The following is an 18,961-nucleotide window of genomic DNA, read 5'->3' as shown; positions in this document are numbered from 1 at the left end:
CTTCCTTCTAACTTCTCGAACTTTTCGCGAATAGTCTTCACTTACTGATATGGAAGTGTTCTTCAGTTTGCGGCATTGTTTAAAAATTAACGCTTTGTCTCTTGTGCCGAACAATCTCAGGATGACAGGTCGTTTCTTATTCGTGGACGGACGACCTAATATATGTATTCGTTCAATAGCTATCGCGTTGTGTTTGAGAAGTTCTTGGAAGATACCTTTATTTACAGCTGTTTCCAGTGATTCGCCGTTTTCACTCTCTGGTTCTGTTAGGCCAAAAGTATTCAAATTAGGTCTTCTGCTGTGGTTCTCGAATTCGCCTATTTTCTTTTCAAGGGTCAGAACAACTTCCTTAATATGTGAAAGCCGGTTTTGGCATAAAGTTACCTTGTCTTCAAGTTTCGATAAAGCATCAACCTTTTTTTCAATTTCAACCAGGCGGTTTTCTCTGATATCCTTAATATCAGCTGTGATTTCCTGAAGTTGTTTCAAGATTTCAGCAACTTCGGGACCGGGGTTAGTTTCAATGTCCCCTCCTAAAAGCAGTAACTTCCGGAGGCAAAAAAACATCAAGCAAGCAATACAGCCATGGGCACGGCAGCACTACTAGATAAGGATCGCTTGAACGGTAACACTTGCCGTAATCCTTCCTCACCTGCACCAAGAAAAGCAGAGGATTGGACCGCATTCTTTCGGTGCCACCGTGCCCAGTGGTCGCGTATTCCAAAGGGTGGCCCTATATACTTGTTCCGCATGGTGTCGTCACTTGCAGCGGCTGCGTGGCGCCCTCTGCGCTTGCTGTTGTTCTATGATGAGGTGGTCTGATGGGTGGCAGCAGAAAGTGATCAGGAGCTTGATGGTAGAAGAGATCGGCGTGCTTGTACGTAGCGGCCGTGACCAAGTTGTGCTCCAGGCAGTATGCAATGCGCAGTAGGCAGAACTTCACCAAGAAAAGCAGAGGATTGGACCGAATTCTTTCGGTGCCACCGTGCCCAGTCATGGAAATCAACGGCGGCGTCAATGTCTGTTAGCAGTAATTGCTGTGCGAAAATCGAGATGACTAGAACCTACGTTGAGCGGCGTAATGCTTCAGCACTAGAAAGACTTGGTAGGCGCTAATATAAGTATAGGTTGCTGGCGTCAAATGCAGTGATATCAAGTCACTTGCTCCTCAATGAACGTGAGATTCTTGTGTGTAGCGGTACGTTGAGCGGCGTAATGCTTCAGCCCTAGAAAGACTTCGTAGGCGCTAATTTAAAGAAAAGTTGCTGGACCCCGCAGGGGCGTCTACGTCAGCAGGCGTTTGGTGTGTTGCGCCACCACATACCCGAGCACACGAGGGTTGCACCCTCCCGCGCGTAGCTGTGCGCGGCTTAGCCGTGTCCGGGGAAAAGGGGATCCTGGGGGTTGAGTCAATGCCGGGTGTTTGGACCTTTACGGCCCCTCGGCGGCGGCAACACACCCCTTTGGCCTCGGCTTCACGTAGACGGCACCCCCGGACTGACCCACCCGGGGGAAATCGGTAGTTGCCTTTTCCTGTCCTCCTCTCCATTCTGCGTCCTTTTCTCTTCCATTCAATCTTTCCTGTCTTCTCGTCTCTTCTATTTACTTCCAACTTTCCTAGCAGCGAGGGTTAACCTTGTGTGGGTGGCCAACCTTGGGTACTCCAGATTGGGTTATAGTGGCACCGTACAACTGGCGAGGGCTTGTCTTACTCGTAAGACCTGCTCCGTCCCCATGTTGGGCTCGGTGGTGGGCGGTTGGCGCTGCTGCCGAACTCGTTACCTCTATATGGCTTCTAGTAAAACACTTCCCTTGATCGCCCTCTAAAAAGAGGACGCACCGATGCAACCTTTCAATTCTTTTTGGAAAACAATGAAGAAAATTTACCAAAGTACCATGTAATCCATAGTGAAAGCAACACGAGCGTACGTAAATTCTCCCCCTTCTTGGTGGCGAAATGCCTTCGCAACACGATAGGACCTGGCTACAAAGCCTCAAAAATGTCTAATGAAGATCTGCTCCTTGAACTGAAAGATAAATCCCAATATGAGAAAATGAATGACTTGAAATGCATAGGCGACGTAGCGGTCAATGTGTCCGCACATCGAACCATGAACACGAGCCGTGGAGTAATCTCCGAAGACGACTTCATGGACCTTACTAACGAAGAGCTGCTTGAAGGTTTTCAGGACCAAAATGTCATCAAGGTAGAACGAATTCTAATCCGCAGGAATAACGAACAACTTCGAACTAAGCACATTGTACTAACCTTTGGTACCAGTGTGTTGCCTAGTACAGTGGATGCAGGCTATGTCAAAGTACGTGGAAGGCCGTACATTCCAAATCCTCGACGGTGCTTTAGGTGCCAGAGGTATGGGCACGGTTCCCAGACATGCCGAGGACGGCAGACTTGCGCGAAATGCAGCTCGAACGATCATGCATCAGACACTTGCGACTCATCTCCACATTGCGTGAACTGTGATGGAAGCCATCCAGCTTACTCTAGAACGTGCCCTAAATGGAAGAAAGAAAAAGAAATCATTACATTAAAGGTCAAAGAAAATATAACATTTCACGAAGCAAGAAAACGTCTGTCATACTTGAATCACACGAGCTTTTCCGAGGTGGCGCGACGGGGGGCAGCGTCACAAATCCCTCGGGAGTCTACCGCGGTCACTGACAGTGGCCCGGTAATCACTCCGCCTGCCCCCCTGGTGGCTGCAGCAAGTGCTGCTCCATCAACATTGAAAGTGGACCTGCCGACTGCAGTCCCGCAGATCCCAAAGCTAATCCGAACTCCACGGCCTGGGACGCGAGTTTCAGCGCCTAGTTCACGGTCCTCCAGCACCTCGGAAAAGGGTATAGAGGTCGATCAAAAATCCCCGGCGTCATCGACGCCGAAAGATCAGCGCTCTCAGGAGCGCGCTAGGAGAGAGAAAATTCCTGTAACTGCTCAAAGAAAGGGACCGGTAACCTAAACGGTTACCGCCCTAGTATACACATCCAGCTATCTTTACCACGTGCTCTTGAACACAGGCAACCAAACTCTTTCTCGATATGGCTACACAAATATTTCAATGGAATGCTAGGGGCCTATTTCGCAATCTAGATGATGTCAAAGATCTACTAGCGGAATATCAGCCACGACTGTTCTGTGTTCAAGAAACACATTTAAACTCTACACACCAGAACTTTTTAAAACAGTACATAGTTTTCCGTAAAGATAGAAATAATGGTAATTCTTATTCAGGTGGTGTGGCAATCATAGTCCAAAAGTCAGTTGCATGCCAGCATGTATCACTCCAGAGTTCATTTGAAGCAGTGGCTGCTCGGGCTATATTGTTCAATCATCTTATAACGATTTGCTCCATATATATACCGCCTGATGAACGGTTTGACACAGCAGAATTTGAAAAACTGATTGACCAACTTCCCGAACCCTATATAGTAATCGGAGACTTCAATGCTCACAGCACATTCTGGGGTGACTCAATATGTGATGCGAGAGGACGGGCAATAGAAAACTTCCTTCTTTCTTCTGGAGCCTGTATATTTAACAAAGCAGATCCAACCTTTTACAGTTCCACACACAACACGTATTCATGCATAGATTTAGCAATAGGGTCAGCGTCACTTCTTCCATACCTGGAATGGAGGGTCATCAGTAATCCATACGGGAGCGATCATTTCCCTACACTCCTAGAAACAACAAAGTGGCACGATGGACCAGCTTACCCCAAAAAGTGGAAACTTCATAGTGCAGACTGGTCGAAATTCAGAAACATATGTAAACTGTGCTTGGAAGATGTGGACCACCTAGGTGTAGAGGAACTGGCCAGCTACATCACTGAACATATTCTCTGTTCTACAAAAAACTGCATCCCTCAGTCCGGTACATATAAAGTCAATCCAAAGCCGTGGTGGAACAAAGACTGCGAAACTGCAAAGAAACGCCAGAACAAAGCATGGAGTAGGTTTTCACGCTGCCCAACCACAGAAAATCTAATAGAATTTAAGCGGTGCAAGGCAAATGGCCGCCGTATTCACCGAGTATCGAAAAGAGAAAGCTGGACACGCTACGTATTTTCCATAAACTCATAAAAGGATGTCAGCAAGGTATATAACAGGGTACGTAAACTAAAAGGACAACGTCCAAATCCTTTTCCTTTCGTCAATGGCTCTGGTGAGTCACTAGAAGACCAAGCAAACACTCTTGGCGAGCACTTTGAGAGAGTATCAAGCTCGGAAAATTATTCCGAAATTTTCTTAAAGCATAAAAGAATAGCTGAAAATATTCCTCGACATCCAAAAAAGTCATCGGAAGGGTACAATAGACCATTAACATTCCATGAACTCAAGCTTGCCCTAGGCTCTTGTGGTAGCTCGGCTCCAGGTTCTGACACAATAGCATATGAAATAATCAAGAATTTGCCTTACGAGACCCTAAACTGCATCTTAGGTCTTTAAAATAAGATTTTTGCAACTGGTCATATACCTTCATCTTGGAAAGAAGCAATAGTCCTACCAATACTCAAACACGGCAAAGACCCTTCCTTAGTTAATAGCTATAGACCAATTGTACTCACCAGCTGTCAACACTTAAGGTATTTGAAAAAATTATTAACCGTCGCCTTGTGTTCTTTTTCGAATATAACGGTATATTCGACCCTCACCAATCTGGCTTCCGAAGAGCGAGGTCGACAACCGACAATCTTGTTCTGCTTGAGTCATATATACGTGATGCATTTGTACACAGCCAATACTGTCTATCTGTATTTTTTGATCTTAAAAAGGCAAACGATACTGCCTGGCGATATGGTATTCTGCAAGACCTGTCATCCTATGGAAGTTGTGGTAGCATGCTGAACATTTTGCAAGATTACTTATCTCAAAGGAAGTTCCGCGTAAGAATTGGCAATGTACTATCGCGCACTTTTATTCAAGAAAACGGTGTACCACAGGGAGGTGTGCTAAGTTGCGCACTTTTTATAATCAAAATGAACTCTCTCCGCTCTGTTATACCACCAGTGGTGTCTTATTCTGTCTATGTGGACGACATCCAAATCAGCTTTAAATCCTGCAACCTGTGCATATGTGAACGCCAGATCCAGTTAACTGTTAATCGGCTCACGAAATGGGCCGACGAAAACGGATTTAGATTCAGTGCAGAAAAGACTTCCTGTGTGCTGTTTTCCAGACGTAGAGGGGTATGTCCTGACCCTTGTATTACGATGCATGGGAAAAACCTGATAAATAGAAAAGAACAAAAATTTCTAGGTGTAATCTTCGCTAGTAAGCTAACCTTCATGCAGCATATAAAACAGTTGAAACTGAAATGTCTTAATACCATGAACCTTTTAAAGATTTTATCTCATCAGTCGTGGGGAACAGATAGGTATTGCCTCCTGTCTCTTTTTAAAAGCCTTGTGTTGTCCCGCATAGACTATGGATGTATTGTATACCAGTCGGCTTCAAAGACAACACTTAGAGTACTCGATCCTGTATATCACTTAGGTATCCGTCTAGCGCTTGGTGCCTTTCGGACGAGCCCCGTCCAAAGTCTATATGCAGAATCGGATCAGTGGCCGCTGGATTATCAACGTACATATCTGGGAGTCACCTATGCAATAAGAATCATGTCACTAAAACAACATCCATGCAAAGCGCTCATAAGTGATCAGTCCACAAATCAGTTTTACTTAAACAGGCCTTCACACGCCCCGCCGTTCCCGTTGGCAGTAAAATCTGTTGATGAAAAACTTGCAATAGTTTTCACAGATCTGCAGGAAAGTGACTATTCTGAACCCATCCCCCCTTGGGAGCTATATCCTGTCACTTGTGACTTTTCCTTTAGAGAGCTTAAGAAAAAGAGTTGTTCAAGTGCCCTCATCCAGCAACATTTCATGGCTCTTGAAGACAAGTACAGATCTACTGCATTCTTCACTGATGCTTCAAAGTCTGCAAATTCGGTATCATGTGCAGCCCATGGCCCAAACTTCTCCAACACTAAAACCTTGCCTAAACATAGCAGCATTTTTACAGCGGAAGCGTACGGTATTCTGATCACTATTGACTATATAGTACAACACAAGATAGAAAAGTCTATAATATACACAGATTCCTTAAGCGTTGTCACAGCCCTCTCCTGTGGCAAAGCAAGTCGAAACCCTGTAATTAACCAGCTCCTTAAACAGATCTACGTAGCGCATAAACAAAACCTTGCTCTTGTTCTTTGCTGGGTGCCAGGCCACTCTGGGATGGCGGGTAATGAAATGGCGGACAAAAATGCTGGGGAAGCGGCTCATCGGGACATAATTGATGTAAGCAGGGTACCTGGTGTAGATATGAAACCTGCGGTACGAAAGGCGCTCCATAATCATTGGCAAGCTGAGTGGGACAAGGAAGTTGAAAATAAGCTGCACCTGCTTAAACCGCAGTTAACGAAACCATCCCCACTGAAGCTTGATAGACACACCCAAGTCACCCTGGCACGACTCAGAATAGGTCACACTTATGGCACACACAAATACCTCTTGATTGCAACTGACCCGCCGACGTGCACACGCTGTGGTGAGAACCTAACCGTCCTACATGTCCTCATTCAATGTCCTGAACTTCACCGACACCGATTGGCTCATTTTAGAGAACTCTACTCACACCATATACCACCCCATCCCTCGATATTCTTATCAGAGGATGCAATATTTAACTTTAGAAGAGTGCTTAATTATCTTGCAGAAGTTAACTTTCTCGACATCATCTCATACCATCCTAACATTCAGATTGTGCCTCACAGGTGAGGTACAATCTGATGCACAAAAGTATGTCTGAGCTCTTGCACTTCTTGCGTAGGCAAGAATTGTACAGCAAGGGACTCGGGCAATCCGCAATAATTTACCATGTGTGCCCATAACCAATGCATTTAAGCCTTTATATTTATCTTCGTGGTTATTTTAGAATTGATTCACTAGTATTTAAAGATATATCTTACGTGTAGGCCTCTATACAGCCTCTATTTTAAATCATTGTCCTAATCTCACAATTTTACTAAACCATAACACATGTCCTGGCGCTCTTTGGCCTTAAATGCTCTTGGGCCATTAAACATTAATCATCAATCAGAAAAGTTGCTGGCGTCAAATCGGGCGACATCAAGTCACTTGTTCCTCATTGATCGTGACGTTCTTGTGTGTCCCGGCAGGTAGAGGGCAAAGAAGACACTGTGAGCAATCAAGGTGTTAGAAATTTCAAGTAGTTTTGGTATTTGAAGAAAAGCTTGCGAATTGATAACAACGGCGGCGTCGCTGTCTGTTAGCAGTGATTGCTGTGCAAAAACCAAGATGACTAGAACCTACGTTGAGTATAGTAATGCTTCAGCACTAGAAAGACTTGTTAGGCACTAATATATATAGAAGTCATCATCATCATCATCAGCCTGGTTACGCCCACTACAGGGCAAAGACCTCTCCCATACTTCTCGAACTACCCCGGTCATGTACTAATTGTGGCCATGTTGTCCCTGCGAAGTTCTTAATCTCATCCGCCCACCTAATTTTCTGCTGCCCCCTGCTACGCTTCCCTTCCCTTGGAATCCATCCCGTAACTCTTAATGGCCATCGGCTATCTTCCCTCCTCATTAGGTGTCCTGCCCATGCCCATTTCTTTTTCTTCATTTCAACTAAAATATCATAAACTCCCGTTTGTTCCCTCACTCAATCTGCTCTTTTCTATTCCCTTAACGTTACACCTATCATTCTTCTTTCCATAGCTCGTTCCGTCCTTCTCAATTTAAGTAGAACACTTTTCGTAAGCCTCAAGGTTTCTGCCCCGTACGTGAGTACTGGTAAGACACAGCTGTTATAAGCTTTTTTCTTGAGGGAAAATGGCAACCTGCTGTTCATCATCCGAGAATGCCCGCCAAACGCACCCCAGCCCTTTCCTATTCTCCTGATTATTTCAGTCTCATGATCCGGATACGCAGTTACTACCTTTCCTAAGTAGAAGTATTCCCTTAGAAATTCCAGAGCCTCACTACCAATCATAAACTGCTGTTCTCTTCCGAGACTGTTAAACATTACTTTACTTTTCTGCAGATAAATTTTTAGACCCACCCTTCGGCTTTGCCTTTCCAGGTCAGTGAGAATGCATTGCAGTTGGTCATCTGAGTTACTAAGTAAGACAATATCAGCAGCGAATCGCATGTTACTATGGTATTCTCCATTAACTCTTGTCCCCAATTCTTCCCAATCCAGGTCTCTGAATACCTCCTGTAAACACGCTGTGAATAGCATTGGAGAAATCGTATCTCCCTGCCTGACACCTTTCTTTTTTGGGATATTATTGCTTTGTTTATGGAGTACTACGGTGGCCGTGGAGCGGCTATAGATATCTTTCAGTAAATTTACATATAGCTCGTCTACACCCTGACTCCGCAATGCCTCCATGACTGCTGAGGTTTCGACTGAACCAAACTCTTTCTCGTAATCAATGAGAGCTATATATAAAGGTTGGTTATATTCCGCACATTTCTCTATCACCTGATTGATAGTGTGAATATGGTCTATTGTGGAGTAGCCCTTACGGAATCCTGCCTGGTCCTTTGGTTGACGGAAGTCTAAGGTGTTCCTGATTCTATTTGCAATGACCTTAGTAAATACTTTGTAGGCAACGGACAGTAAGCTTATCGGTCTATAATTTTTCAAGTCCATGGCATCCCCTTTCTTATGGATTAGGATTATGTTAGCGGTTTTCCAATATACCGGTACGCTCGAACTCATGAGGCATTGCGTATACAGGGTGGCCAATTTCTCTAGAACAATCTGCCCACCATCCTTCAACACATCTGCTGTTACCTGATCCTCCCCAGCTGCCTTCCCCCTTTGGATAGCTCCCAAGGCTTTCTTTACTTCTTCCGGCATTACCTGTGGGATTTCAAATTCCTCTAGACTATTCACTCTTCCAATATCGTGGGTGGCACTGGTACTCTATAAATCTCTATAGAACTCCTCAGCCACTGGAACTATCTTATCCATATTAGTAATAATATTGCCGGCTTTGTCTCTTAGCGCATACATCTGATTCTTGTCAATTCCTAGTTTCTTCTTGACTGCTTTTAGGTTTCCTGCGTTCCTGAGAGCATGTTCAATTCTATCCATATTAAACTTCCTTATGTCAGCTGTCTTACGTTTGTTGGTTAACTTAGAAAGTTCTGCCAGTTCTATTCTAGCTGTATGGTTGCAGTCATTCATACATTGGCTTTTCTTGATCAGATCTCTCGTCTCATGCGACAGCTTACTGGTATCCTGTCTAACGGAGTTACCACCGCCTCCTATTGCACACTCCTTAATGATGCCCACAAGATCGTCGTTCATTGCTTCAACACTATGGTCCTCTTCCTGAGTTAAATCCGAATACTGGTTCTGTAGCTTGATCGGGAATTCCTCTATTTTCCCTTCTACCACTAACTCATTGTTCGGCTTCTTATTAACAGTTTCTTCCGTTCCCTCCTCAGGTCTAGGCTAATTCGAGTTCTTACTATCCTATGGTCACTGCAGCGCACATTGCTGAGCGCATCCACATCTTGTATGATGCAAGGGTTAGCGCCGAGTACGAAGTCTATTTCATTTCAAATCTCACCATGCGGGCTCCTCCACGTCCACTTGCGGTTATCCCGCTTGCGGGAGAAGGTATTCATTATCCGCATATTATTCTGCTTAGCAAACTACTAATAACTCTCCCCAGCTATTCCTAGTGCCTATGCCATATTCCCCCACTGCCTTGTCTCCAGCCTGCTTCTTGCCTGCCTTGGCACTGAAGTCGCCCATCAGTATAGTGTATTTTGTTTTGACTTTACCCATCACCCATTCCACATCTTCATAGAAGCTTTCGATTTCCTGGTCATCATGACTGGATGTAGGGGCGTAGACCTGTACAACCTTCATTTTGTACCTCTTATTAAGTTTAACAACAAGACCTGCCACCCTCTCGTTAATGCTATAGAATGCCTGTACGTTACCAGCTATGTTCTTATTAATCAGGAATCCGACTCCTAGTTCTCGTCTCTGCGCTAAGCCCCGGTAGCACACGTGCCCGCTTTTTAGCACTGCATATGCTTCTTTTGGCCTCCCAACTTCACTCAGCCCTATTATATCACATTTACTGCCCTCTAATTCCTCCAATAACACTGCTACACTCGCCTCACTAGATATTTTTCTAGCGGTAAACGTTGCCAGGTTCATATTCCAATGGCGGCCTGTCCGGAGCCAGGGATTCTTAGCACCCTATGCTGCGTCGCTGGTCTGACCGCCGCCTTGGTCAGTTGCTTCGCAGCTGCTGGGGACTGAGGGCCGGGGTTTGATCGTGCTGTTCACATAGGAGGTTGTGGCCAAGTACTGCACCAGGGTGGCGAATCCTGATCTGGTGGCGGAGTGCTTAGCGGTTCTGGTCACCGGGATCAAGCCACACTCCAAGCCTGTTTATGCAATTTTACCAACACACGCATTTTTTTCTTTTTTTTTATCCCTGCGGAAACGTGCGCGGCACCGGGATTCGAACCATGGACACCTTGCACGAGAGGCGGTTGTTCTACATCTACGCCACCGCTGCAGCTCGTATATATAAGTACGTGGCGTCAAATGGGGTGATCTGAAGTTACTTGCTCCTCATTGAACGTGAAGTTCCTGTGTGTACCTGCAGGTAGAGGACAAAGACACTGTAAGCGATCAATGTGTTGTAAATTTCAAATAATATTGGTATTTCAGGGAAAACGTGCGAATGGAAAACAACGTGGCGTCACGGTCAGTTAGCAGCGAGAGCTGTGCGAAAATCAAGAGGAGTAGAACCTACGTTGAGCAGCCTAATGCTTCAGCACTAGAAGGACTTGTTAGGTGGTAATATATACATATATATATATATATATATATATATATATATATATATATATATATATGTATAGGTATTTGGCGTCGAATGGGGTGATGTGAAGTTACTTGCTCCTAATTGGCCGTGACGATCTTATGTGTACCGGCAGGTAGAGGACAAAGAAGCCACTGTAAGCGATCAATGTGTGGGAAATTTCAAGTAGTTTTGATATTTTAAGGAAAACGGGCGATTGGAGAACGGCGGCGTCCCTGTCTGTTACCAGCGACTGAAGTGCGAAAATCAAGGTGACTTGAGGGGACAGGGTAGGTCCTATTCTAGCCATGCATTTTAGGCTATGTTCGTGACCCTTTTTCTCGTGATCTGCTGGCGTTAGAACATTAATCTTGGTGGCATTGTAATCAGCAATGTTAGGTACTGTTACTGAACCAGGATTATTTCTTTTTAAAAATTAGATTTTTTGTTTTCATTTTTTTACTGGACCCACCAAATTTTAGAGCCAAAATCTGCAGTAAATAGCCTGTAAACAAAAATCCCCTACAAGAATATTTATAATCCTGGTTCAGTAGACTTTCTGTAATGTTTGCTCAATATCTGGAAAATGTTATCGCCCTAGCGCTTGTAGTGTTTGAAAAAAAGGGTCATATGCAGCAAAATTTGGTGTTTTGAGATAATTGGCTTTGAAGTGGAAGAAAGCGATTTATTGCAATATAGGACTATAGAAAAAAATTCTGGCGCATTTCTGCAATAGCCACCAGCCTGGTAGTCCCCTCCATCGTCAACATTTCTTTTCTGTGCTAGCTGCCTTGCTTTCCGGGCCTCCTTAGTTACCAGTCGTGTAGCCCTCTCTGCAAAGTACAGTCGGCGCCGGTCAACTTCGCGCAACCACTGGACTCTGAACTATCCTGGAGAAACTCCGAATGACCTCAAAATGTCGGCTCGAGCAATACTGCGGTCATTAAAAGTTAGCACAGCATCCATTGTCGCTATTTTCAGCGTCTTGAGGCCAAGAAAGACATTCTTCGGAGCGCGCTCCCATACAACCTTGTTGAACGCCTCATTCGCGTTCTGAGTTTCTCCATGGAGACATTTCTGAAGAAGCTCAGGCTTTGATAGCTGCTGAAACACCGGCGTTCCGCTTCAAGCGTTCCGCCGAGCGCGAAAGCTTCGATGCAGGCGCACACGTGGTGGCCGCGGCGCCCACAACTGGATTGTGTTGCGGAGAATTGCCGTCATTGGAGGTCGACTTAAGCCGGTTTCCGTGGAAGAGACGTTTTTTAAAGCACTTCTTTGGTTTCGTCATTGCATTAGCGCTAAATACCCAGCACCAAAGTATAAATAAATTCGACTGTCCGCGAAAACACACCAAAGCACGAGCAAAACGCCGCGCGTTGCGAGTAATCCAGCTGCGTCTTAGGATTCATTTGGCTAAGTGAAATATGCTAGCTAGGTTTTCACTGTTGCCACATGAGTGACAGCCATACCGCTAAACGTGACAAAAAATAGGCGGTGAAAAAAAAAATTTTTTGCAGTTTAGGAGAGGCAAAGTTCCCGAGCATGTGTCAAAGGGGGCGTGGCTGGATGCTGCCTAGGTTTCGAAAAATGTTGATTTTGAGGTAAATATTTCGCGTGTGCGCAAATCAAACACTGGGCCATGTTAAGGAAAGAATAGAGATTTTAAATTACACAAGAACAAAAAATCGATTTTTTTCGGAAAATTTGCCTACCCTGTTCCCTTAAACCCACCTAGAGCGTCGTAATGCTTGACCACTTGAAAGATTTGATGGACGCTAATATAAATATAAGTTGCTGGCATCAAATGGGGTGATATCAGGTCTCATGCTCCTCATTGAACGTGACGTTGTTGTTTGTACAAGCAGGTTGAAGACAAAGAAGACACATTACGCAATAAATGTAAGGCAAATTTAAGGTAGTTTTGGTATTTGAAGGAAAACGTGACGGATAACAACGGTGGCGTCACTGTCTGTTAGCAGTGAATGTTGTGCGAAAATCAAGATGATTAGAAGCTACGTTGAGCAGCGTAATGCTTCAGCACTAGAAAGACTTCGTTGGCGGTAACATAAATACAAGTAACTGTCGTGAAATGGGGTGATGTCATGTAACTTGCTCCTCATTGAACGTGACGTTGTTATGGGTACTGGCAGGTAGAGGAATAAGAAGACAGTGTAAACGATCAGTCTGTTTGAAATTACAAGTATTTTGGTATTTGAAGGAAAACGTGCGAATGGATAACAATGGCGGCGTCACTGTCTGTTTGCAGTGACTGCTGTTCGAAAATCAAGATGACTAGAACCTACGTTGAGATGCGTAATGCTTCAGCACTAGAACGACTTGGTTGGTACTAACATAAATAGAAGTTGCTGTCATGAAACGGGGTGATGTAATGTCACTTGCTCCTTATTGAACGTGACGTTCTTATGTGTAGTGGCAGTTAGAGGACCAGGAAGACACTGTAAGCGATCAATGTGTTGGAAATTTCAAGTAATTTTTGTACTTGAAGGAAAACGTGCGAATGCATAACAACGGCGGCGTCACTGTCTGTTAGCAGTGATTGTTGTGCGAAAATCAAGATGAATAGAACCTACGTTGAGCGGCGTAATGCTTCAGCACCAGAAAAACTTCGTTGACGCTAAAATAAATACAAGTTGCTGTCGTGAAATGGGGTGATGTAATGTCACTTGCTTCTCTGTGAACGTGACGTTCTTGCTTGTACCGGCTGCTAGACGACAAAGAAGAGACTGTATGGGAAGAATGTGTTCAAAATTTCAAATAATATTGGTATTTGAGGGTAAACGTGCGAATGGAAAACAACGGCGGCGTGAATGTCTGATCGCAGTGATTGCTATGCGAGAATCAAAATGACTAGAACCCATGTTGAGCGGTGTAATGCTTCAGGACTAGAAAGAGTTGGTTGGGGCTAACATAAATTCAAGTTGCTGAAGTCAAATGCGGTGATATCTTGTCACTTGCGCCTCATTGAACGTGACGTTATGGGTAGTGGCAGTTAGAGGACCAGGAAGACACTGCAAGCGATCAATGTGTTGGAAATTTCAAGTAATTTTGATATTTGAAGGAAAACGTACGAGTGGATAACAATGGCGGCGTCACTGTCTGTTAGCAGTTACTGCTGTGCGAAAATCAACATGACTAGAACCTAAGTAGAGCGGCGTAATGCTTCACCACTTCAAATACTTGGTAGGCGTTAATATAAATATAGGCTGCTGGCGTCAGATGGGGTGATATCACGTCTCTTGCTCCTCATTGAACGTTACGTTATTATGTGTACCGGCAGGTAGAGGACAAAGGATGACACTGTAAGCAATCAATGTGTTGCAAATTTCAAGTAGTTTTGGTATTTGAAGGAAAACGTGCGAGTGGAGAACAACGGTGGTGTCACTGTCTGTTAGCAGCGACTGCTGTGCGAAAACCAAGATGAGTAGAAGCTACGTTGAGCAGCATAATGCTTCAGCACTAGAAAGATTTGGTAGGCGCTAAAAATGTCATGTCACTTGCTCCTCATTGAACGTGACGTTCTTATGTGTACCGGTAGGTAGAGGACAAAGAAGACAGTGTGCGCAATCAATGTGTGGGAAATTTCAAGTAGTTTTGCTATTTGATGGAAAACGTGCTAATGGAAACAACGGCGGCGTCACTGTTTGTTAGCAGCGACTGCTGTGCGAAAACCAAGATGACTAGAACCTACGTTGACCGGCGCAATGCTTCAGCACAAGAAAGATTTGGTAGGTGCTAATATATACATATCTTGCTGGCGTCTATTCGGGAAATATGAAGTCACTTGCTGCTAATTTAACGTGACGTTCTTGTTTGTTCTGGGAGGTAGAGGACAAAAAAGACACTGTAAGCGAACAATGTGTTGGAAATTTCAAATAATATTGGTATTTGAGGGAAAACGTGTGAATGGAAAACAAAGGTGGCGTCACTGTCTGTTAGCAGCGACAGCTGTGCGAAAATCAAGATGAGTAGAACCTACGTTGAGCGGCGTTATGCTTCAGCACTTGAAAGACTTGGTAGGCGCTAATATAAATACAAGTTGCTGGCATCAAAAGGGGTGATATCAAGTCACTTGCACATCATTGAACGTCTGAGGGAAATAGGGATGCAGACGAAATCAGCACTGGGAACATACAGAATTTTCAAGCAGTATATTGCCAAAGAAAATACCTACAATAATTTTAGGGGAAGATCTTTGTTCTTTGAAGTCAGGACGGGACGGGAGTATTGCGGACTAAGACGTACGGCTGAACACTTGATATTTTTCTATATAGGGTTTCGCCCTACAGTTTAAAGCAAGAGGGTGCATTTTTCAAAGCGTTGGGGTTTAGTGGCAGTGCAGACAAGGTAGAAATAACGAAACAGAGATTACCGGTTTGGTGGCTAAAATTAAGAGGAGTGAAATATAACCCTCCACTAAGTACAATTACATGCATACTACTTCTCTGCAGTCGCACATATTACTATAGTCATGGCTAGGTGGTGTGAACCGCCGCCCGATCTATATGGTTCAGCCATCCATCCATGGTGAAATCATATGGTGAGATGCGGAATGACGTGTTGACACCTCTAGCAGACCGCGGCCGGCGCCAGCCATGATGGCATGTAGTCATGCGAATGTGGCTTATTAAACAGTTGTCAATTGACACTTGCGTCTCGTCAATCTCGTCACATGCTCGGCAGATGACCATGACATGGTGGCAGCGGCAGGATGCTCGTCAACGCCGTGAGAAGCGTACCGTTGAAATAGAAGTCTGAGAACTCCCGTATCGCAGGGACGCAGTGCCCCGGACAGAAAACTTCACTACACATGGCTTCGCTTTCAATGCTACAGCTCCACTCCGGGTAAATTCCTTGTTGGTGTAACCTTCTCCTCGCACGGGCGCGGTACGTCGGATGGACTATTTCGCGCCGGCGGCGCTCGTTCTGCATCAGTAATGCCAGATTATACCGTTCTTGCGCCTTGCGGCGCTCTACCTTCAAACTAACATCACTGATTTTTCCAGAGGAGCACTAGGGGCGGTAGTTGAGAGCGGGCCTGCTCTCTTGTAGTGGTATCTTCGCTTGTGCCAGGCTTTTCGTATGCTGCTCTCGGTGACTTTTCAAAACATTTCAACTGAAAGTGAAATGATTTTGAAATTAGAGCGCCGCAAGGTGCAAGACAGGTATAATCCGGCATGCAGTAGGAGCACCGCAGGCGCGAGAGTTTATCCGACGTACTGCGGCCGTGCGAGGAGAACGTTATCAACGAAGAATTCACCGCTCCGTTCAACCCGTTCGTAGTTGAACAGCAGAAAAAACCAGTTTCAGCGATCCGAAGAGTGGAAACGGTGGTTTACGAGATGGGAGCGCTATCTCAGGACTTAGGAAGCAAGCTGGCGAGAAGCAGGTAAGCGCCCTCGTCTATGCCATGGGTAGTGAAGCCGGAGATTATCTAGCTCTGAGACGACGTGAAACTTGGCTACGACACAGAAACCAGAGCATTCGAGTAATATTTTGTGCCGCGGACGAACGTCATACACGAGTGTTTGAAGTTCAATGGCGGAAGCACAAAGCGCACGAGACGGTCAATACGTCCGCCGCCAAACTATTGAGACAAGCCGAAACCTGCGAGTACAGCGATCAGAGGAACTGACTGATCTGAGATAGGCTCGTGGTCGGTCTCAAAGACGCGCAGTTAAGCGAGAAGCTGCAACTTAACGCCGAGAAGCCGCCACCACCCCTGCTCGCAACTTCAGGAGCAAAGGAAAGTCAAATCAGTAGGCTCAGAAAAACCAGCGCGAGTAGACTGCGCCGACGGGCAAGGGGTATGGCTCAGCGACGCTTCCACCATCACACTTTGTGTGCCCAGCGAACGGCAAAACATGCAGTGCTTCTGACAAAAAGGGACGTGTACTCTTCGCCGCCGTGTTCTTATCCGCTTGCAAAAGGCGAAACAAAGGTGCGTCAGTCAACGGCTTGCCCATGAAGTTCGAGATAGACACTGGCGCGGATATAACCGCTATACCAACGAAGAAGTTATGGGCAACTTAAGCGAAGAAACAGCTGCTTGGAGTTAGCAGGACCAAAATAGTAACGATTGGACTGTTCAGTGCAAGCCTGTGTTGGAGTGGCCGGTTGTGTCAAGAATAAATTTATGTGATCGACAGAGTCACGCACATCTCGGACGTCTCGCGATCAATTACTTTAGATGGCCTACCAAGTGTCCCGGAAGTAACAGAGTCAACCTGCTAAGTCAGCGACCCATCCAACATTCTATGCCACTTTCTATAACTGATACCTGTACAACATTCTATACCTGCCTTCACGCCTGGGCCTAGTCAAGACAAAATAAAATAGGATGATATTCCTATGTGCTATTACGTACCTGAGGTGAGTACCTCTGCCCATGTTGCCCTATGCCAAAGTTAAGAGACTAGAGTGCTTCGGTGTCATCAGAAAGGTTGAAGAGGCCACAAAGTGGTGTGCAGCTATGGCAGTTGCAAAAAAAAAGGAGGCGAGCTTCAAATCTGCATTGACTTTGAGGGGTTGAAAAACATTTTGCGTTAAGAAGTCTTAATGCCCACCATCGATGTATGCTTTGCCAAATTCTCTGGAGCTACATGTTTAGCAAGCTCGACACAAGTTCCGGTTATTGGCAAGCTCCACTGGCAGCCGAGTCCCAGAGGTAAACCACTTTCCTTATGCCATTTGGCCGTTTTCAGTTCCTCCGATTTCCACAGCACCTGAATTTTTCCAGAGGGAAATGCTAAGAGTGCTAGAAGGCCTGTACAGCCAAGCATTTCTGCAAGACAACATGATAGTCTTTGGCTGCATGAAGGAAGAACGTGATGCATGAATCCACAGAGTACTTCTTAGCATCACCTTAAATGCAGCAAAGTGTGTACTACACCAGCAGTCAGTAAGATTCCTCAGGTACTTTGTATCCGCAAACGGTATCAGTGCTGATGCTGAAAAGGTCAACGTGGTCTGTCATCTAGCAGAGCCAGCAGATGCAACAGAAGGGAGATCCTTCTTGCGATTTGCTTATCACCTGACCAAATTTCTCCCAGGTCTCTCGCAGCTCACAAAACTGCTACGTGACCTACTTCACAGTGCTGCTTATTGGTGCTGGGATACACCACTAGTAGAGAGCTTCAATGCTATTAAAAAAAAACACTGACGACGACACCGGTGCTCACCAACTACTATCCTTGCAGTCATCTCGCTGTGTCCGTAGATGCATCACCGTACAGTCTTGGGGCAGTCCTCTTACAAGAGACAGCAGGTCATAGGCCTCCAGTTGCCTATCCTCAAGATCCTTCTCTGACATGGAAGCACGATATGCACAAATAGCCTTAGACCTGAAAATGGAAAAAATTACAGCAAGCAATGGATGGATACTGGACCAATATGAATAATCAGTTAGGATTATTCAGAATGTTGACTTTGCTCAGGCACCTTTTGAATTCTGAGGAAAGTAAAACCAAGTACAGACACAACATAAATAAAACCTTACATGCATATGACAAAACTGAAAAAGCTTTTATCGATGAGATAGCCACAAGGTATTTATCTTGGGCTCAGCCAACTCCTCGCCTAGATTACACAGGCACCAAAAACAGACAATTAGACGAAGAGATTGGCAAAGCGGAATTGAGAGTTCCTCCCTCCCCAGCTCTACAAAAGCCTAATACTACATCCGCGCCGGGACTAGATGGAAAAATAAACAAGACGATCCGAAATCTTGATGATGCCTCTGTAGACCAACTTACCAAGTATATAAACAAATTCTGACAATCCGGTACAATTCCACAACAATAGAAAATGGCCCAGATTATTAAAATAACTAAACCAGGCAAGCGGTTACAGTTGGAAAACCTGAGACCGATTTCACTCACGTCCTGTGTGGGCAAACTCATGGAGCTTGGTGTCCTTATGAGACTGACCAACTATCTCAAGGACAACATTTTCCCCCCTACAATGTTGGGCTTACAGAGAAAGTTGTCTACACAGGATGCAATGCTCCAGCTTAAGCATCAAATTATAGATAACACAAGCTGGAAGACCA

The sequence above is a fragment of the Dermacentor andersoni genome, chromosome 5, assembly GCF_023375885.2.
Source record: "Dermacentor andersoni chromosome 5, qqDerAnde1_hic_scaffold, whole genome shotgun sequence".
NCBI lineage: Eukaryota > Metazoa > Arthropoda > Arachnida > Ixodida > Ixodidae > Dermacentor > Dermacentor andersoni.
This window is presented reverse-complemented; position numbering follows the sequence as displayed.